The following is a 22,806-nucleotide window of genomic DNA, read 5'->3' as shown; positions in this document are numbered from 1 at the left end:
TGCGGTGCACCCTCGGGCCCGTGCGTCCCATGGGAGAAACATTAGGGGGGAGTCTGCCGCAGGTTTCTATGTCAAGACAAAGGCACATAAATTGATTTTTCCATCACAGATGAGGAATTGGAAGATCTCAGGCAGCTAAACTAGGTCTGTGCCGTGGGAACTGAGATTTCAACTCCTCCAGCACCAAGTCTGGCTAACTTTCCACCCGTCACATCACACTTTCTCTCCCAGTCCACTTAAGAAAAAAGGTTTACTAAATTGTCATTTCTTTGACTTAAGTTTTGGGAATTTCCCCTAGGTTTTCTTCTTTGTCATAAGTTCTTCTGATGTACGTGTAGTTATCACTTGATTGAAGTACATTATTATTTCCTCAAAATGAATTAACCAAATCCATCAAATAGCTGTACATGATCTTACATTTTTTTTAAAAAAAGAATCTATCCTTTAAAATAGGAAAGGAAAACTGTACCATCCAATGAAAATCATGACTCAGAATGACTTTGACCTCCCCAAACACATTTTACAATACTTAAGGATGTGTGATAGCTATTTTTTCCCCTCACGAGAACAAAGACAGATTTATCTAGTGATTTATTAGCGTAACATGCTTTTGTGGCAAAATTAGCACAAGACTAACCTTTAAGATTTTCAAAAAACAAAACAAGACAAATAACTTGCCAGTTAACCTAACGTTCACAAGACAGAGCACTTTTTAAAAATAATTGTACACTAGAAACCTAGACATCTATTTAAATATTAGATGATTTAGGGTTCTTCAACGAAAGGATTTTTAAGTCTACCTCAGAAATGAAAACAAATTTGAATTGTAAACACTGAATTCTTAAAAGCAAAATTTATAGTTCTGCTTTTGATCCCTCTAGCCAAGTAAATTGTCAGTTTGGAAGAATTTGAAAAGTAAAAAAATGGTCTTTTTGCTAATCTCGAACACTTTTCAGAAACAGTGAATTGTTTAAGACTGGAGAATGTAGAGCAAGCAAGGGCCTAATTTTCCTGTTTCTGGACTAACATTTTTAGTGTATGTAATGGTTCTTTGCTTAGCCTGGATTTTCTATCAAGGTAGAGCTGACATGAGGTACAGGGCACACTAACCTGGGTGTTACGTGCAGGCAGCTCTGATAAGACGGTACAGGGCACACTAACCTGGGTGTTAAGTGCAGGCGGTGCTGATAAGACGGTACAGAGCACGCTAACCTGGGTGTTACGTGCAGGTGGCGGCTAAGTGACCGTATAGAGCAGGCCGACCTGGAAGACAAGGGCCTTGTCAGTGTTTATTTTTAGCAATGCTGTGTCTGTGTCCAAACATTCTATAGTCATGACAAAAATATAGTAACTTATTAGTTCCTTATATGAGAGCTAGAATCCTTCTAGATCAGACAGCATTTGTGTGGGGTCCGGGAGGAACTGTCCTTCTCGGGCGCTCTTGGAATCAGGTTTATTTCCACTGAAAGGCGATTAAGGCGTCCTGGGGCAAGACTAGTGGCAGAATGAACCATAGGCACAGTACACTTCTGATTACCTCTGTCCTGACCACCTGCAGATACCTTGCAGCTCAGCTGATGCCTGAGCCAGTCCTGGTGACCTGGTCACATATGAGCCAGTCCTGGTGGCCCCTCGGCCAGTCCTGGTGGAGCCTGGAGGCGTTTTAGGGACCCGGTGCTACCTGTGCTTGGGGTTTGCAGCTGGTCCTGCTGACGGTAGGTCAGCAGTGGTCCGTCAGACTGCCTTCACCCCCAGGCTCCTATGCCCACCAGGTTCCCTGCTTGTAATGGGGGCTCTGATCTGAAGCCAGGAGTCATGGCTTAGAGCCCAGCCTGGCATATCCCTTCAGGCACTGGATCGCCTGGTGACCCCATTGCTCCCCATCAGGGTGCACGCTCTGCCTTCACTCTGAAGAGCCCTCGCAGTCCTAGAATTTTCCAGCCAGGAAACTCCAGATGCCACCTCATGGGGGTTTCTAGGAGATGGGAGGACAGAAGGATTCGGTGATCACTGTCTTGGAGTCGTGTTGTCGATATCGGCGTATCTTCCAGAACACTGGGTTTGCAAAAGGGTCTTGTGCCCGCTGTTGGTTTCTGAAGCCCCAGGATCCGGGAACTCTTTGGAATGCAGCTCCTACGGGCAAAGAAACGCAGAGCTGGCAGACGTGTGTGCACCGTTGCCTCCAGCACCCCAATTCTCTGCCAGAAACAGGGATGAAGCATGTTGAAAACTTCATTGATTTGGTGTTGACACAGATGAAGGTCTAATTTTGCTTCATTTTGCATGATCGAACCTCAAGTCTTGGAGCACAGACGCCCTGCAACTTCACACAAGGGTGAGTTATAAGACAAAAATGTGTTGAAAGCACTCCAGAAGACCTCCTACGATGCCGGCTCTGTCCCTGGCAGATTTTCGTGCAGGCCCCTTTAAATCATGCGTGTCCACGGATCCTGGGGGCTCCCGCCTCCCCAGCAGGCCTCCCCCAGAGCAGAGATGAATTACTTCCAGGAGGCTATTTTACCAAAGAATTCCTGATGGGAAAGTGGGCATTGGAAATACCGACCGGACAACTTACAATTTGTGGTGGAATATTAATTTGGGTACCGGCTGTTCTATATTAGACACTTCACACTACGAACAACTCAGGAATAACACATAGTTAGGAATTGTTCTTGGTTTAGCACTCGTTTTCTGGCAGAAGAAATACTGTCTTTGGGTAAGGAACGGCGCATGGAACTAAGATGCCAGACTCTGAAAAGCATGATTTCTAGAGTGTTGGTGCCGTGCGTAATAACGCCTTGGACGATTCCCGTTTACCCTCCCAAAGGGCAAAAGGCAGGTCAAAAAGCAGAGAAAGCCCCCTCTTCCCAAAATTCATCAATTTTATTTGAATTTCGGGCTTTTCAAAAATAACTCTACAATTTTTAAATGTTTGAAAATAGTTTTGTGTGTGGATTACCAGGGTTGAGCACAACACCGTTTTCACTAGAGCAGGTGCAGGATGTGTCCCGCCCTCAGAAAGCCCAGTCTGTTGCACAAGGTAGCCGCTGTTGGTCCTCACTGTCTGTAGGTTACGTATTCGCGAATATGCCCACTCACCGAAATCTGTTTGTGACCACAAATGAATGCTTGCATGTACACACAGTCATCCGTGGGCATGCAGAGGGAGGGAGGTGTGTAGCCCCCCGACATCCACGTTCCCCGCTGGTGCTGAACACTCAGTGTTCTGCCTTCCTTGTTCGGTTCTCCTACTGTCCATAAGCATCCTTTATGTGGTCTAAAACGTGTTTCACATTTTGTTGGTGATTTTGCTGCTAAAAATGACCCCAAGCACAGCGCCGAGATGCCGTCTGGTGTTCCTGAGGGCAGGAAGGCTGGGATGCACCTTACAGAGAAAATACTTGGTACATAAGACTCGTTTGGGTGGTAGCGATCGTGCTGATGGGTGTGTCTCCAGTGTTAACAAGACAACAATTAAATAAAGTGTCATTCAGCAGAAACACACGTCAACAAGGTTATGTACTGATCAGTTGATAAAAGTACTGTGACCAGAGGCTCACCGGCACCTGTAAGCCTCAAGGTTCAGTGTGTGTTAATTCTGTGTTCGTGGTGTTTCAGAGGACATCACCATCACAAATAAGAACTGATAGTGTGCATGTGTGTTTATAGGAGTGTGTTATCACTATACATGTACATATAAGAGTGTGTGTGTATGTATGTTGTTACGCTGTAGGAGGTGTGCATAAGCATCATGAACATACAAAAAGCCACCCCTAGGACCGGAGGGGCACTGCAGGGTCCCAGTATAACCCTGTGTCATGGCCATAAGCTCACAGCTATTAAACATTGCCCGCTTCTCTTGGTGACCGTGGCCTGCCTCTAGTTGGGCTCTTCTACCTGCTGAGAAGTTACGCACATGTCATCTTGTTTGGGGGAAAGGGTTTAAAATTCCAGCTGGGGAACAATATTTCAAGTGCCAAATTGAACAAAAATCTTATTAGTTTCATTTTTTTAAATATTAAATCAAGGAGCAAAACAAAATATCATCTCATGGAAATGTGTTTCTTTTTTCCGAAATCTAAGATGCAGAATTTTGTTTTTATAAAATGTAAGCTATATAGAGGGAGTGATGCGGTGGAGCACAGGGGATGTTTGGGGCAGCGAGCCCGCTCTGTCTGACGCTGTAATGGCAGATACGTGTCGCTATGCATTTGCTCAAACCCGTGGAATGCACGATGCCAAGAACCAACCCTAGTGTTGCCTATGGACCTGGGCGATAATGACGTGTGCCTGTAGGTTCGCTATTTGTAAGGACTGTCCCACCTGGTGGGGATGCTGATCTCGGGGGAGGCTTTGTAGCAGGCAGGGTGGGGGATACATGGGACATCTCTGTACCCGCCTCTCAATTTTGCTGTGAACCTGAAACTGCTTTAAAAGAGAAGCCTGTTGAGAGGAAGGGATTACATATATGTGTCCAAATTCTCAAACGTATGGTCAAGCCGCTCCCTTGTTTATAAAACTTGGATTGTCCTTCAAGGAAAGTGTTCAGTCTTCCGTGTGACCTGCCCAACAGCTGATCAGACCTCACCCGCATCTCTGTCTTTCTGCCATTAGCAGAGGCAGATACAGGTTTTATGAGATCTGAAGCTTAAAAAAATTATGTTTAAGAAGAATATAGAACTACAAAACCTGAATTTAGGTGCAGGGTCTTAGAATAGAAGGAGCCTGCGAAGATTCACACACTTGATAATAAATCCAACACTGGTTGTTGACCCGCTGCCGGACTAGCCTTGTTCACTGAAGAGACTAAATCAGTTCCCAACTCAGGGCACTCCTGTGAGCTCAAAGCTGAATCCTTGTCGTCATTCATTCACTGAGGTTGTCATCTGTTCAGAGGGATGGGTCCTTGAGTGCCATGTCTAGAGTAGTCACACCCCACTCCAGTCCCACGTCCGTGGGCACCATTGTGTTATTGTGGAGTCACAGCTCATCTGGAATCATGTTGCATCACATTGCATTATCTTACGTTACATGACACGTATTGGCATGGAGCAGACAGACAAATATAGGCTGAATGAATGCAGGAATGGGCCTACCTGCAAATTTTTTTTTTAACCAGAGCATATCAAAATGATGTCACATTCCGGAAATCTAAGAGTCGGGCTATGTTAGCATCAGTAAATGCATTGAGGGCATGGATCTTCATGGCAGTCAGCACAGTAAGATTCTTTCCCTATTGCACACAGACGTCTGAAAAATGTTAGCATTCATTTTAGTAAAATTCCATAGTTAAATCAGAAGGGCTTGCTACGTCCTAGTCTGAGAGGTGACGGAAGGCAGATCTCAGCCTCATTCTGAGCAGTAGAACAGCAGGAACCTTTATAGAGTAAAGAGAAGTGTTCTGTTACCACAGACACATTCAAACAGTCCCAGGAAGGTGCTGGTCGCTAGAAAAAACCTTACACAAAAGTGTGAAAAGGATTAGGAAAAAACACAAGCGTTCACTTGGGGAAGATACTTCTATGAAAAGGTTTCTATCCCCAAATGACACTCAGAAAATTGTGTGTAAGAAATACTGCATTCACCATAGCAAACAAAATTACATTCCCGGGATGTAACTTAGCAACTATGAGTGAAAAATAAGAAGAAAGCCATAAGCTAGAGAAAACTGAAGTGCTTCAGAAAGGAAGCATAGTTGTCACTGAGCCTACTCAGTATTGTAGACATGATACTCCTTAAACTAATGTATAAAAATGCAAAATGACCCCAGCCAAATTCCTTTTGCTGACTTTGAAGATTCATCTGGAGTGAAAGAAGAGCCAGGGAAATACTGAAAATGGAAATTATGGGGCACTTGCAACCTATAGGACCATAAAACTGAAGTGATAGTAAGCACATGCTAGACTAGGCAGACAAAGAAAAACAAGAATAGAGTAATAATAAATAGAAGCAGTAGCCCTTGAAAGCCAGCACTCCAGTTCTGTCATGACAAGATGGATGATGCTAATGAAAACTAGTTTCCTTCCTATCCCACTCTACACATTACAGGTAGATTTTTTTTAAGTTACATGTAGTAAACAAAATTATAATGGTATGAAAAAAAATGGGTGACTCTTTTGTAATGTTCTGTAGCAATAAAAGTGTAAAGGAGAACCTTGATATTTTATTTATCTTGCATGCAAAGTAACCACATAAAAACTCAAATGACACATTTCCCTGGAAACAACTGGTCACATATCACTGAGCAAAAAGCTGTTACCTGTTATTTACTGCTCAAAAAGGCTCACAACCAATAAAACAAAACTGAGTACATACAGGCACAGGCAATTTCCAGAGAAAGAGAAGGAAATTCCCCAGTAAATAGATAAAAATCAAAACTCACTACTTTCCCTCCTACCAAAAAATACTTTGGCAAGATTTTACTTTTTGCCCTTTGTTAGGTGAGTCAGACAGATGTAGTTTCCATTCTTCATAATCGAAAGAATTCTTGGTGCCCATTTTCACACATTTGCAGCAAGGCAGAAAGAGGTCCTTTCTAGGACCAGCGGAAAACAGACATTAGCAAATGACCTGAGCAAAAATTGAGCTATTCTCCTGTCCGTGGCTATTTCTATCACAGACCACGCGTGGTAAGCACCGTGGGAAGGAACCAAGTGCTGCCATTGTGACATATGGCACACTGGGCACTGGTGGGTATAATGGTACAGTGGGCAGTGGTGGACACATGGTCGCATAAGGATTAGGTTTTATGGTTTGTAACTAAATAACACATTTAATCTGGGTTGTGATTTGTAATGGCTGAGAATATTTTCCAACCTGATTCTACCCTATTCAGGGATTTCCTGTTCAGGGAAATTCTGCAGTGCATTTTTAGGTTAAAGGAGAACAAGCTAGATGATTAAAAGGCAAAGCCCATCCCTCCATGTGACCTGTTTCATTGTTTTCCTGTGTGGTGGTGTGTCTGGCAAAGCATGGAGCAAACGTCGGGCATTAAACCGCCCCTCTATATTTGTTTGCTTAGAGTTTTCTGTTGTTCGGTTAACATAATTGGCAAAATGGAAAGGCTTTTGGATCTTCTCTTTCATATTTAACCCAGTTCACTGTGGGTCAAGCAAACAGACGCTGACACTGTGTTGAATGGCCTTGTAGGTCTTAAACGCCTGTGGATGGCTCCCTTCCTCTCTACGGTGTTCAAGTGCATGTTTGGAACCATGAGCCGAATGCTATGCAGGGAAAAGCAGGCAGTGTATAAGCAGTGGCTTCAATAATCAAAGCAAAAATAGTTTTTCTCCATTTTCCATGAAAAATATGTATTTGCAAGTTGCTTCCTACAAGCAGTAAACTAAGGAACCACAGAAATGCCAGATGACGTGAACATTTTTTCCTGACGTGGAAAGTATTTCTCCTTAATTAACATTGGAGGATGAGAACAATTCAGATGTTTTTAGATGTCATGCAAGTTGAAGAAGTTTTAAAGCATTTTGCAAACTATGTCATGCAAAGGTTAGGTATTAATAATGAGGGTTGAATTTAAGACTCCAGTGTTCATTTCATCGCTTACAGATCTTTTGGTCAGATAGGTATTTTGGGGGATAAATTTTTACAAATCAATTTCTTAGACAACCAACTGTGTTCATTTAGAATGTGGGAGCAGGAGATTAACTAGTAGTTTTGCTTATCAAAAAATAACTTGGTTACTTCTTTTTCATTAATTAACAAATTTGTATTATGAACTTGTTTAGCCTTATGAGTTGAGGAGTATTCATTCCTTAGAATATGAGGCAAAGCTCCCACTATTACTGTATGTCTCCACCTAAGATTTTGAGAACCATATTTAAGTAAGAGTCTTCGGAATTTTCTCCAATCTTTCTATGCATTCAAATTATTAGAGTATAACTATGTAAAAATTCATCACTTTCCCTACCCTCTTACAGTGACATGACTATGACGGACATACAAGGTACATGATAATGATGAGTATCAAATTTTGAATTTCATTCTGGCACATACAGTTATATAGATGCTTTTAAAGGTCCAGAGACAAATGGTAAACTTAGTGGGAAAAGAAGGGATATAACAGTTTCCAAAATTATTATTTGCATATAGAATGCTTACACAAACACAAAAAAGAGTAGAATTAAAAATACACTAACAGAAGAGAAATCATTTAATCCATCAGATGGAAAAAAGCCAATATAGAAAGGTAATGCACAATATTGGAAATAGTGAGGATGCTGGTATTTTCACAGACTCTCAGTCAGAGTGCAAAGTGGCCCAGCATTAGTGGGGTTCAGTGGGGGGAGAATACTCATTTTATATTTGCATACCTGGGGTTATACCATTCTAGTAGTATTTTTCAGAAATTTAACCCCAACCATACAAAATAAATATACAAGAAATTCTTTTACCAGTATTTTGTGAAAGTATAACAGTGAACTTTTATTTTATTATTATTTTTTTTTAGATAATTATTTTTTATTGAAGGGTAGTTGACACACAGTATTACATTACATTCGTTTCAGGTGTACAACACAGTGATTCAACATTTATATACATGATAATTCTAAGTACCAGCTATCACCATACCAAGTTGTTACAATATTTTGACTATATTCCTTATGCTATACATTACATCCCGGTTACTTATTTATTTTACAATTGGAAGTGTGTACTTTTTTTTGGTTGTTGTTGTTAGGGCATCTCTCATATTTATTGATCAAATGGTTGTTAACAACAATAAAATTCTGTATAGGGGAGTCAATGCTCAATGCAGAATCATTAATCCACCCCAAGCCTAATTTTCGTCAGTCTCCAATCTTCTGAAGCATAACGAACAAGTTCTTACATGGAGAACAAATTCTTACATAGTGAATAAGTTACATGGTGAACAGTACAAGGGCAGTCATCACAGAAACTTTCGGTTTTGCTCATGCATTATGAACTATAAACAGTCAGTTCAAATATGAATACTCATTTGGTTTTTATACTTGATTTATATGTGGATACCACATTTCTCTCTTTATTATTTTTAATAAAATGCTGAAGTGGTAGGTAGATACAACATAAAGGTAGAAAACATAGTTTAGTGTTGTAAGAGAGCAAATGTAGATGATCAGGTGTGTGCCTGTAGACTATGTGTTAATCCAAGCTAGACCAGGGCAATAAAACATCCACGGATGCAGAAGATTTCTCTCAGAACAGGGAGGGTGAGGTTCTAAGCCTCACCTCTGTTGATCCCCAATTTCTCACCTGATGGCCCCCCTGCGACTGTGCCTGTCTTAGGTTGTTCCTCCCTTGAGGAATCTTACCCGTCTCTGGCTAACCAGTCATCTTCTGGGGCCATACAGGGAAATGTTAAGTTGGTAAGTGAGAGAGAAGCCTTATTGTTTGAAATGGTTAGCTTTTTACTTCTTTGCATATTTATGCCCTGTGGCTTCTATGCCCAGCATTTGTCTTGAGGTATCTTTACCACTTGGAGGAGTTATGATACTCAGTAAATTTGATATGAGGCACGAATTCTATTTAAGAATTCGTTGTAATTAGGAAGGAAGAAGAAAAGCTATAGAAGTAGCAGGCGGGAGAAAACAAGGGAAGATTGATTATTTCTTTGACATATCTTCTTGTAGAGTAACTTCAGCATGTATAGATTTTAAGCTACTACTTAAATTGCACACACACATTAACATAATAGGAGTATAGTTACATAACCAAAGCATACCTGTAATTACCAGCCATCTCCAGTGAAACCAAGAAAACCAGTTAGGCACCCTAGGCATTTGTGAAAACTTATCAATGATATGATGGTTATTATCTAACTGAATTTGAATAGTTTGAGAAAAATCAGACAAATTAAAACAACCCATTCCTGGGCACTGTTCACATCCCATATGTTCTTTTAACAGTAAATAGTCTGTAGTTGTAAGATTTTGGAGCGCTACAATTTGCACTTCTCCTAATTCTTGGTTGAGTTCCAACAGTATAGATCCAGTCAAATTTGTTGTTTTACTGTATGCACAGGCCAGCTTAGATATCTCCTTCCTCATTTCCATGGCAAGTCCAGGAACTGGTGGGATGAGTGCATCTACAGCTGTAGCAGTGCGTGGATCTTTGTTGGGGCTTTTTGATGATCATCTTCTGGCATGAGTCTTCCCGAGAGTGCTGATGTTGGAAGTTCTCTTTCATATCGTATCTTAGTTCATTTTCGGGGTAGCCCAATTAGGCTTTGATCCTCTGTATAAACACAAACAGACCCTTTGCCTACACTTTTATATGTCCTTTATATCATTGTGTAGAACTCATTAGAGGTCACCACATAGGAACTGCATTTTTTTTTTAATCATTAATCTACACTTACATGACGAATACTTTGTTTACTAGGCTCTCCCCTATACCAGGTCCCCCCTATATACTCCTTTACAGTCACTGTCCATCAGCGTAGCAACCTGTTGTAGAATCACTACTTGTCTTCTCTGTGTTGTACAGCCCTCCCCTTTCTCCCACCCCGCTATGGATGCTAATCTTAATACCCCCCTACTTCTCCCCCCCTTATCCCTCCCTACCCACCCATCCTCCCCAGTCCCTTTCCCTTTGGTACCTGTTAGTCCATTCTTGAGTTCTGTGATTCTGCTGCTGTTTTGTTCCTTCAGTTTTTCCTTTGTTCTTATATTCCACAGATAAGTGAAATCATTTGGTATTTCTCTTTCTCCGCTTGGCTTGTTTCACTGAGCAAAATACCCTCCAGCTCCATCCATGTTGCTGCAAAAAAGGATTTGCCCTTTTCTTATGGCTGAGTAGTATTCCATTGTGTATATGTACCACATCTTCTTTATCCATTCATCTATCGATGGACATTTAGGTTGCTTCCAATTCTTGCCTATTGTAAATAGTGCTGCGATAAACATAGGGGTGCACTGATCTTTCTCATACTTGATTGCTGCATTCTTAGGGTAAATTCCTAGGAGTGCAATTCCTGGGTCAAATGGTAAGTCTGTTTTGAGCATTTTGATGTACCTCCATACTGCTTTCCACAATGGTTGAACAAGTTTACATTCCCACCAGCAGTGTAGGAGGGTTCCCCTTTCTCCACAGCCTCACCAACATTTGTTGTTGTTTGTCTTTTGGATGGCAGCCATCCTTACTGGTGTGAGGTGATACCTCATTGTAGTTTTAATTTGCATTTCTCTGATAATTAGCGATGTGGAGCATCTTTTCATGTGTCTGTTGGCCATCTGTATTTCTTTTTTGGAGAACCGTCTGTTCAGTTCCTTTGCCCATTTTTTAATTGGGTTATTTGTTTTTTGTTTGTTGAGGCGTGTGAGCTCTTTATATATTCTGGACGTCAAGCCTTTATCGGATGTGTCATTTTCAAAGATATTCTCCCATACTGTAGGGTTCCTTTTTGTTCTATTGATGGTGTCTTTTGCTGTACAGAAGCTTTTCAGCTTAATATAGTCCCACTTGTTCATTTTTGCTGTTGTTTTCCTTGCCCGGGGAGATATGTTCAAGAAGAGGTCACTCATGTTTATGTCTAAGAGGTTTGTGCCTATGTTTTCTTCCAAGAGTTTAATGGTTTCATGACTTACATTCAGGTCTTTGATCCATTTTGAGTTTACTTTTGTATATGGGGTTAGACGATGGTCCAGTTTCATTCTCCTACATGTAGCTGTCCAGTTTTGCCAGCACCATCTGTTGAAGAGACTGTCATTTCGCCATTGTATGTCCATGGCTAACAGTGAACTTTTAAAGCACCGGTATTATAGCCGTGGTCCAAGAAATCATATATCAGCATGCACAAAACTGTACAATCCTGGTATTTTTTTTTTTACAATGCGTGCTCCTTTCAACAGTGAGGTTGAATCCTTTCCCACACATTGTTCAAGCCACTTTACTGCGGTATGAGATATGTAAAAAGCTGGGCGTGTTTAATGTGTGCAGCTTGATGAATTTGAGGAGAAGTATCCACCTGTGGAACCATCACTGTCACCAAGGCCATGGACACAGCCACCACCTCCCAGAGCCCCCTCCCACGCTCTTTACTGTGAGGGTAGTAATACCAGTGACACTTCACGTGAGGCCTATCCTCTTAGCACATTTTAGTGTGCAACACAACGGGGTCGGCTACAGGGCCTGTGCTGGACAGTGGCTCTCCAGACCTTATTCATCTTGCATAACTGAAACTTTATTCCCAATAACAGCTCCCCATTTCCCCTTCCCCCCACCCCCTGGCAGCCACTGCTCCACTCTCTGCTTCTGTAAGTTTGGCTGTTTTGGGTTCCACATGTAAATGAGGCCATGCAGTATTTTTTTGTTGTTGTTATCATTAATCTACAATTACATGAAGAACATTATGTTTACTAGGCTCCCCCCTTCACCAAGTCCCCCCCACAAACCCCATTACAGTCACTGTCCATCAGTGTAGTAAGATGCTGTAGAATCACTACTCATCTTCTCTGTGTTGCGCAGCCCTCCCCATGCCCCCCCTACACACTATACATGCTAATCGTAAGGCCCCCTTTCTTTTTCCCCACCCTTATCCCTCCCTTCCCACCCATCCTCCCCAGTCCCTTTCCCTTTGGTACCTGTTAGTCCATTCTTGGGTTCTGTGATTCTGCTGCTGTTTTGTTCCTTTAGTTTTTCTTTGTTCTTATACTCCACATATGAGTGAAATCATTTGGTACTTGTCTCTCTCCGCCTGGCTTATTTCACTGAGCATAATACTCTCTAGCTCCATCCATGTTGTTGCAAATGGTAGGATCTGTTTTCTTCTTATGGCTGAGTAGTATTCCATTGTGTATATGTACCACCTCTTCTTTATCCATTCATCTACTGATGGACACTTAGGTTGCTTCCATTTCTTGGCTATTGTAAACAGTGCAGCGATAAACATAGGGGTGCATCTGTCTTTTTCAAACTGGACTGCTGCATTCTTAGGGTAAATTCCTTGAAGTGGAATTCCTGGGTCAAATGGTATGTCTATTTTGAGCTTTTTGAGGAACCTCCATACTGCTTTCCACAAAGGTTGAACTAATTTGCATTCCCCCCAGCAGTGTAGGAGGGTTCCCCTTTCTCCACATCCTCGCCAACATTTGTTGTTGTCTGTCTTTTGGATGGTGGTGATCCTTAGTGGTGTGAGGTGATATCTCATTGTGGTTTTAATTTGCATTTCTCTGATGACTAGCAATATGGAGCATCTTTTCATGTGTCTGTTGGCCATCTGAATTTTTTAACCACACACACCTACTTCTCAGTTTGTGTGACAGACCTAAACAAATAGAACCAGTTGTCTTCTTCACGGTTGGTCTCTCTGAAGATGAACTTAGTGGATCTGGTTCTCTATGCTAGACAGTTTGCAAAGCTGTTACTTAAGAATAAGGAAACTGATCACAATCAGACATGACTACATTACTCTAATAAATGAAAAGCCAATGAAACATAATACAGCACATTGCACATACAAGAAAATGGCGGTTAATTGGACTTGAGCAGTAAATAGCAGGACGTTTAGTTTAAAGCTATGTAATCTTTTTGGTGATGCTCAGGTGATCCAAAATGTCTTGGGAATCTTGTCTTAGAATTTTCTTTGATAATTAAGATGTATTCCTTTAAACAAAATAAACATTTTAAATACAAATTTTCTTATAAAGATGGGTTTGCTATTCTGAAAAAAATCTCCCACGATATCTGGAAACTATTCTATTAGGGGAAAATAGTGGGATCCATCAAAAATCATATCCATCAAAAATAAGCTTTTAATATCCAGGAATAGAGCTGTTTTTACATTATCATGAGGAGCCATCAGCAGCAGTAAAATCCTGGTGCCTATAAATCATACTGATGGTTAGTCTGCAAAACAGAAGTGCAGGATAATTCCCGAGTGTGCAGAGCCCACCGAGACACCCAGAACCCTAGAAAGCTAGAACTAGGAGGAGCCTAGCCTTAGTGGTGGTCTCGCCAAGCCCCTTGTTTTACACCAGGAAACTGAGGCAGCAGAGAGGCAAACGGCTTGACAGAGGCCTGAATTAACCAGGTGGCAGCTCTGAGGAAGAGCTACAATCTCCATTCCTCCAATCCAGTCCTTTGGGAACTATGCAGAAGTCCAAGGATAATTTGGTACCAGTGTCTCCAACTGGGGGGATGTCCAGCTAATGGGAAAGTCATAGTTCAGAAATGGTTGTGGACGAGAATAGACTAAAACTTAGAAACACTAAAAATAATAAAGATGTGACAGTGTAAGAAAAAAATTTAGAAACACTCTACCGAACCATGAAGTTTGAGGTAGGGGGTTCTATTGTGTGGATCTCTGAATTTCAAGTGCCAGGCTGAGTACCCGCCTCACGGAACGTTCTCAGCACTGTTGTGGAAAATGGCTTCAGAGCTTTGCAGACCATTCGTGAGTGACTGGGCTGAGGGGCACCCTGGTCATTCTTCATTGAATGGAGAGCTCGCGTTAGGTAGGCGCCAGCCGCACCGGGCAGCCCAGGCTTAAATGTTGTCTGTGCGGCTGGAGTATTTGAAATAGCAGGACTCCTTTTAAATCCCAGTCAAGTCCTGCATATCAGCATGAACTGTGCGGTCAAAGCCACTTCTGTACAACATTCTATAACCTCCAGTTGGGAAAATCACCTTTGGCCAAAATAAGCAAAAAGGGAACTTTTAGGATGCGCTGGAGGGTCGTTCTGGGGAGGGTCCCAGTGGCAGCGTCGTGGCGGTCAGCCGATTGCTTCGCACGCTCCGACACATCCCAGATCGCCTTGGGGTACCTGCAGTGATTCGCATTCAGAAACTAGACACTTGATTGTCCCTTCCCAGCAACAGCTTTCATGTGTTTCCAATAAGAGAAAACAGATGCAGGTGAAGTTATCTTTTACAGTCCATAAATTTCACAGAAAACACATTCCTTTTCTTTTTTCCTTCCCCACCAAAGGCTGCTGAGGTTTGCCAGGCATCCAAGACCCTGCCCTTGACGTATAACCTCCAAGGCCTTGCAATCCACAGCAAGAGGCCCAAGCCCACCCCACCCCCAAACAGTGCACCTGTTTAAACCATCTGCAGAACCCAAACAGAATGCATTTTCCTGACACTTCGTTTATACTAATGGAATTCATAGGAGAAAAGCTGCATTCTTCGGTCTAGGTGTCTGTGGGGACACGGCTAGGTCTTCCCCAACCTGTCTACACAGGTAGTGCTAACAAACGTTTACAGGCAGAAGCCTGTTAGAAATCTTCCATTGATTAGCTTGCCTCGGAAATGAAGAAATGGAAGCATCTGATCAGATAGAGTGTAAGATGACTGGAATCCTGGCAGACACAACACAAAATGTATTTACAACACACCAGTAGGACCACTGCTCAATGCAGTTTCCATCTCTTAAATGTGTCCATTTGGAGAAGGACGTACTAACTATCTCCTAAGTAGATCATTTGTTTAAGGATCTTTTAACACCAAGAGATATTATCATGCTTGCATTTGAAAACGCTGTGCCCCTGAGCACCTGTTGTTTAAGAATGAACCAACCGTCCTAGCCACACATGTATGAAAGTCAGATACTATTCTAATTTGGACAGATTAGCTAACAGGCAAGAATACAGCCTTTGGTAATGCCCTAAATCTAGAGAAGACTCTTCTTCCATTTCATTACTTTTTTTCCATTTATCTGATTTTATTAATACCTATTATTCACATTTTACTGCCCTTCTACTGGTTTTCTACTTGAAGAAGGATCGGAAGTATGTGAAGATCTCAAATGTTAGAAGCAGAACTTATCATTCATGACTTAACTCCATAATGTCAAAAATATGGCTTTGTTAAAACTAAAAATTAAGCAATTGTGGGAAACAAGGCTAATGAATGAGACATAGTGACATGATGATCAGGAATGTGTCAGGTCTGAGATTCCACTACCCATCTTGCCCAGAATTCTTTGCTATTCTAAAGACAGTGCCCTGAGCACAGAAATCAATGCGGGTTTTTTTTAATTAGCATTATTTTATTTAATAATATAGTTTCCTAAGTGAAAATCTATGTAAAAACCTGCTTATATAAAAATGTCAAGACTTAAAAAAAGACTCATAAAAACCATTATTAATGAATGAAAAGCTATTATTAGCAAATTTTCCAAGATTTAATCCATGTTAGTTATACAGCTACTTAAGAATACAGGGCAGTCAGAAAGGTACATCATATATTATATAGTTGCTCAATCTGATTTAGAAGAAAAGACATTTTAAATTACATTAACATTACTTCTAAATTTTAGTAGTTGTAAGGAGGTGTATGCAAGTGAGAGAAATTTTCATTTAAATTATAATTTCTTTACATGATTATATATAATATATGTAATTGCCACAACTCTAATCAAAACATTTGGAAGGCGGTGGGGACCACGGAGCACAGAAATGATGAAATGACAGACATACCCAGAATAAGTGTAGGATGAAGTTAAAACATTTTGAAAAGCAACATTGAGTGGGAATTAACAAATACTGGAAAGAACTGTGAAGTGACAGTCACAGAACAGTGGGACAATGGTTCAGGATCAACATATAAATGTAAGTTCCAGAAATATTTCCAAAGCTGAGTATAAGCTACAACCCAGTTTCCCACACAAGCAACAGTCACCTCTGTGTCCAGCAGTTCCCTGTTTGCCATCCTCAGTCATCAGAGCAAACCGCACCTCATTCCTCAGCGGTCCCCTTGCCCCTCGAGTCCCAGGCAGTGACACCCACTGGCCTCTTGCATCGAGCCCTGAATGTATCCTCACACTGGTTTTTGGAGGGGGAGGAAATAGATTAATTTAGTTTTAAAATACATCAATAGTCAGTTACCTCTTTTTTTTTTTTACAGGACTTCACTTTTTTACTCCCTTTTGTGTGTGCATTTTACATCCTGTACCTGCAAAAATCCTAAGCTTTGTTGCATCTTGCTTTATAAGTTGGAGCACTATATTGTACTGTTCAATGTTTCTAGTAGTAAGTAACTAGCACATATTAGGTGAGGAAAATGCTGTTGGACCTGTGTCAATGTGACACACCTTTTGAGAAGAATCAGCTACAAAACATACTAAATCCTTCTCCAAAGGATAGACCACTTAATGTTATTTATTAACTGGGTGTATGTATTAATTTTTAAAAATTAGCTCCTGAAGTATAAAGACCTGGCCTGAAAGAGAGCACTTTAGAAATTGAGGGGTTATTGAATGATTATTTGCGTGAACTTCCATGACACAATCTGGCGTGAATGATGCAACTGCAGACCTTTCATTTGATTACAGTCTCGTTGACTTGACATCTATTTCTAAAGCATAGAAGGCCCGTGTCATGCTTTACTTTTGAAAATAAAGATACCATCGCTCTGGCTTATTTATTGACAAGCCAGACCACCGAGGGGAATTTCTGACCCAGGTCACATCAGCTCGCTGGGGGCTGCAGGGCGATTAGGTCAAGCCCTGTTTTCATTAACCTGAAATCATTTCAGCATCGCTCCTCATTTTTAGTAATTGCTGTCCTCCAAAATTGACTCCTGGGCTCTGCTGCGTCCCTGAGGTTCAGCAACATCATGTCACTGTTACTTCTCAGTTGTAATTCAAAAATCCAACTTTCGTATTTTAAAATGAAATGCCATTCTTTTAAGACCTGCAGGTTTGTATGTGCACATACATACAAATTAACGGTTAATCTGCAAATGTTAATGTGTCCTACTTGATGAGAAATAAAATCTTATAAACAGCATAACAAGGCATAATCATGCTTCAACAAGACAATTTAAGTGGAAATGCTTAGTAAACTAACAAAGCCATGCAAATATGTGTTATTAGAATTGAGCCTTGATTTTTGCAGAGGATATATCCTGAGATGTTTGCAAATTTCCAAATTGATAAATACCGCTAGAATGGGTACTTCAACCCATAAAGACAGAGAGGACACTGTCAGCATCTTTTGTCAGTATCTGGACAATAAAGATACGTAAGCTAAAGATGTTTCCAAAGAAAAACAGTACCTACAATGCTGAGACCGTCCAGGAAAGGCGCGCACACGGAGCAGTGCTGGAGTTGGGCCGGCATCTCTGTGCAGCTGCAGAGCACATGCACCCAGATTTGAACTGATGGCTCTGCTAATTTGACACTGATGGTTGGCTGTGGAGTTTTAAGGTCCCCTCTGAACAGTGCAGCACAAGTGTCCAAGTCTTGCCATGCTCCGAGCCTGCTGTGTGTGTGTACAAAGCTGGAAGGGGGTCCGGCTGCCCCCACGTGGCCCCTGGCCCAATCACTCATACCCTGTCTAGGTCCAGTCCACCAACTGTAAACCTAAAAGCTAATAAAGGGTGGCATCCACGGGCACAGCAAGTCTTCGGGGAAGTAAAAGAGCACTTCCTCCGTTTGAGCACACCTCCACGTGGGCCCCCTCATATATGGGGGAGCGTTCACAACTCAACATCTTCCATTGGCAAAATGGTAATCTGCCACCAGTCAAGTTTCTTTTGAAGTGGCAGAGGAATGTTGCCCTTCAGAAATTCCAAGAGCATGTCAGCTATGGGAGGACCAACTGGCTGATGTCTTCGTGTCCTTTTTAGCTTTAAACCCATTTGATTTGGACGTGGATGATGAAAGCGTTCAATCATCTGTCAAGCAGATGCCTGTTGGAGATTTTCAACATATGACACAGCATCTAATAAACACCGTCATGCAAGAAAACCAGAGAACTATGTCTGTCTACCTTAAATTTTTATTGGAAGTATGCGAAGCACACATCCTAACGTGGGGGATATGTTTTCAGATAACAAAAGGGCACAGCTGCTCACCTTCTAATAGATTCAGGTTATGGGTTTTTTTTTCAAATATTAGATTCTACTCTTAATTTAAGTACAGACCATTATCGGAAAGCTCATTTCAGTCAGTGGGTTAGAAGATTATTAACATATTTAAAGTAACTAACTATATATTATCTCTAATACGAATCCATTTCCAAAAATTCAATATTTGCTTCTGATCACTTCAGTTACTTCAAAAATGTTTGTGTGTGTAAATATTAATTAAATGATACCTTGCTGCCCTAGGATTAATATTCAGGTTAATACAGAATTTCTCCGAGTATTGCATCATGTCTTGGCTCCAATGTATTTAAATGTAAAAATTAGATATTAACATTTTAGATACATGAAAATCAGTTGTGTTTTAATGATCTAAATTACTGCTTATTTCTGTCCATTTAGAAGATTAAAGTCCCTGTTTCTTTTTCTTAGACCTTGACATACATACTCCAATAACCGATAAAACTGCCATCTTTTCAGTGCTCTGGATTTTGTCTCAATTCTGTACTTTGTGGGTATGTGAGAAACACACAGATTTCAACAATTAAAAACAGAGTCCTCGGCTCTAGGATGTTTCCTTCATGGACGGGATTTGACAGGCACTGACACCTGTGCAGTCGCCCTGAGTCATCTCAGCCTTGCAGGTGAACTTAGGACAACTGCAGGACCGTTTCCTGACAGCAAGTGGTGTGATGACTCCAAAGAGTCGCCACATTTTATATGCCGAGCGGGCAGAATTTTTCTCCCAAAGCTGACAATGTGAATTTAGGTGAGGGCTGCTGTCTTACCTCAGGCATACCTGTATTATCCAAAATCATTTAGCTGATACATGCATATTGAGGATTGAGAGTAGAGGAAGCCTGGAAAAGCATGAGGTTAAAAAGTAGAAGAGGGACTTAACATACACTCAGCATTTAACATGTGTAGCCCTTGTAAGCTATGAAATTGTTCATTTCATCATTAAGTATGAATGAGCCTATCTGGAGTGAAAATGCACTTGGCTTCCACCTCCAGAAAGCCCAGTGTATACTTCAGGGTGTCAAGAAAACGTACTTTATGAAACATGCTCAAAATACTATTTGCATATTTTCTGTGTTTTATTGCAAGGAACAGAATTGGAACTATTTCTGGTGGTTTTAATGATGAATGGAGCTTTTGCAATAAATGCACAATGGAAGCCTGGGAGAAGAGGTTTCACAGAATGCAACCTCCTATTGAATTCTGCTATTGCCCCTGCAAAGTGCCCTGAGAACAGGAGCATCCTCATGGCATGGGCATTAGCCATGGAGTACCACTGGCGATGCGGAGGCCGTGAGAAATCGATTGATCGGTCAGCAAATACATATTGATGGACAGGCTTAGGGTTAAGACTCTATCCCAAACATAGTTTAGAAAAATTATGTTTTGTAGCCAGATAACATATAGTAGGAAGAGAAACGTTTTATATTAAGGACTCTCTATTGGTTTTATTTTGAAAAAGTAACTTACTTTGCTTAAGCAGAAGGCTCGTATCTAAATTTTCAAGTCTGTTTCCCCAAAAGAGGAGCAGTCGCTGGAATTTCTTCCCAAAAAATTCAGGACCAGCATCTCATGCTGATGGAAGCAAAATAAAGATATGCCACTATAAGGATTCACAGAAATCTATTGATACAGACTCATCTTCTATTATGTCATTCATAGGAGAGATAGGAAGCCATGGAGGGTGTGATTTACCGTGAGAAGTGCCTTTTATAGAAAAGAACAAAAATTGTTATCATGTGCATGTGCAGCACTCAATAACAGTGTGAGCCGATACCAGAATCACAGGAAGCATGAGGAAAGATACCTATTTCAGGGGAAGAAGAGATGGTTCCCAACTAGGATAGATGCAAATATTCTGTAGATTCTTCTGAAGCATTCCAAGCTGAGCACGGCTGTGCGGGGTGCAGGTCTGGGTTCCTGCCATGCTGCCTCTAGTGTTTACTGAGTCCCGATTGGTGTATGTAAACAGCTCTGTACTACTCTGCTGCTGTCCCAGGCATTCATTTTCCTGGAATTGATTTTTTTTTTAGGGGAAAACATACCTCTCTCTCTCTGTTGTGCATCTGCCACATGTTTAAAACCCTTGCATGCTTCTAGCTTTGCAACCAGAAGTATTTCGATGTTGTCTTAATGAAATCCACATTAGGTTTCTCTTTGGTGTAAGAAATACAATATTGCAAGTGAGCATATAAACATAAGCTGTCAGTGGATGACTCATTCATTTCCCTTAGTAAATATCTTTTGAGTGTTTCTGATGGACACAGTTTTGCACTAGGCAGGACTTTTATTAGAGAAAAGCAATAAATCCTGGAGCAGAGGCAAGAAATGATCAGAGATACAAAACTCTTAAGTGAAATGCAAGACAGTAAAACCCATCCCCGGAGATGTGTCTGGCATGGACGAAAGCAAACATCCTCAAAATATTGTGGGTACAGGTAGGATTTAGTTTCCAGGTTGTATAAGTCAGGGTTCTCCAGAGAAACACAGACCAATGCAAAACTGTTTCAAAATGAAAAGTTTCTGGGTTATTTTTTTTAACTAGAAGGAACAGCAGGTGACAGACAAGTGAGATGAGTGATGCCAGGTGGCAGATGAGACATAAGCTGGTCACAGCAGGAGAACTGCCCGCCGTCGCAGATGAGGTGTTTGGGAACGAGAGCCGAGTTAGGAGGTCGGTGAACTGAAGACAGAAGCAGCAGAAAGCTCAGGTGGCAGGAAGGACCAGCTCTGAAAGGAGCTTCAGGGAGAGAAGGCAATTCTGCATCTGCGTGCAGGTGGCTGATTTCACAGGGAGTCCCTGAGACCCACGTCCAGGGCGAACGAGTTTTGAACTCGGATGCCTGGTGGAATGGCACTATCCCTTACAGAGATGAAGCCGTGCGAGGGGAAGGGCGCCGGGCGAGGGAGGGCTCAGTTTGGGCCATACTGACTTGGAGAAAGGACAGGACATCCACGCAGAGGTGACTCTACTCACTTAAGTCATTTTGAAGGGGTGTGTGATGCAATAAGGCAAAATAATGTAAGGCATGAAACATGCGTGCAGAGGTACAGGGCGGGACTGAGCCAGAGCCCTTCACATAGTGTGGCGGGGCACGGAGAAGGGGCTGGGGCAGCGAGCTAGGAGCACACGGGGGCTGCATCCTCGGGAGACAAAGGGCCAGGGTCACAGGGAATGGCTGGGGCTGTGCAGGGCCCCAGGCACAGCCCCAGGGAGGAGGCCGTCCCGGGAAGCCAGATGTCTCACCGTGGTGAGGGCGCCTGCTGCTCTGTGCTTCAGCCACGTCGGTGAATGAGCTCAGTACAGGCACAGAAGAGAAGTGTGACTGCCGTAAGGGGGAGGTGGATTCAGACTACAATGAAGCCAGGAGGCCTTCAGGAGAGGGATAATTAATGCTCCCACGGACCTGTGGTGGACGGGAGAAGATGGGGAAGCCACGCCTGCTGGGATTCGTCCACCACCACCCTCCCTGCATCCCGGGGCCGGATGAATCTCTGTCCTGTGCACTGCGGGGCAGAGAGCATCCCTGGCCCTTACCCTCTAAATGGGGACCTCCAACCACCCCCTAGTCATGACCATCTACACTGTCTCCAGACACCGCTACATGTCCCCTCGGAGGCACAGCTGAGAACCACCGATTGGGAGATGAATTTCAGTTCGTAAGCCACAGAAAAGGAGAGTGGGAAAGGGGGAGGGTGCCAGGAGGAAGGAGCCGTATCTGTGTGCTTTGTAAGAATCTCCAACCCAGCCACCAGCATCCGTACACATAGAAACACCCCCATGGTATCTGTTGGGTGAGTTTTGTAGACAGGAGGTGTCTCTGTAGACAGGCCATGCTGTGTGTCCTTTCAACCAAGCTAGAGTCTCACACGTATTAATTCCCTCTCACTGTGGGAAGCACAGTTCTGGTTTTGCAGGCCTGAATCCCAGGCTGAGCTGGGCCACACACACAGCCACAGATGCCCAGGAACATTTATTCTACA

The 22,806-nt window shown here is 42.1% G+C and overlaps 1 long non-coding RNA gene across 5 annotated transcripts in view; it reads left to right on the top strand.

The window, feature by feature from the left end:
* The window catches only part of LOC118935937 (uncharacterized), a 60,978-nt gene that overhangs the window by 5,304 nt on the left and 32,868 nt on the right, over window positions 1-22,806 (top strand). Inside the window, exon 5 of one of the 5 annotated variants that reach the window (XR_008995420.1) lies at window positions 14,924-16,840. The exons of 3 other annotated variants lie outside the window; for them this stretch is intronic. This is a non-coding gene — a long non-coding RNA (uncharacterized LOC118935937). Of the gene's footprint in view, window positions 1-109; window positions 1,044-14,923; window positions 16,841-22,806 lie in introns of those variants that run through there. One more of the 5 variants, XR_008995421.1, reaches the window with a different exon arrangement.

This window comes from Manis pentadactyla, chromosome Y (assembly GCF_030020395.1).
Source record: "Manis pentadactyla isolate mManPen7 chromosome Y, mManPen7.hap1, whole genome shotgun sequence".
NCBI lineage: Eukaryota > Metazoa > Chordata > Mammalia > Pholidota > Manidae > Manis > Manis pentadactyla.
The sequence above is the reverse complement of the archived record's forward strand: the minus strand, read 5'-3'. Positions and strand labels throughout refer to the sequence as shown.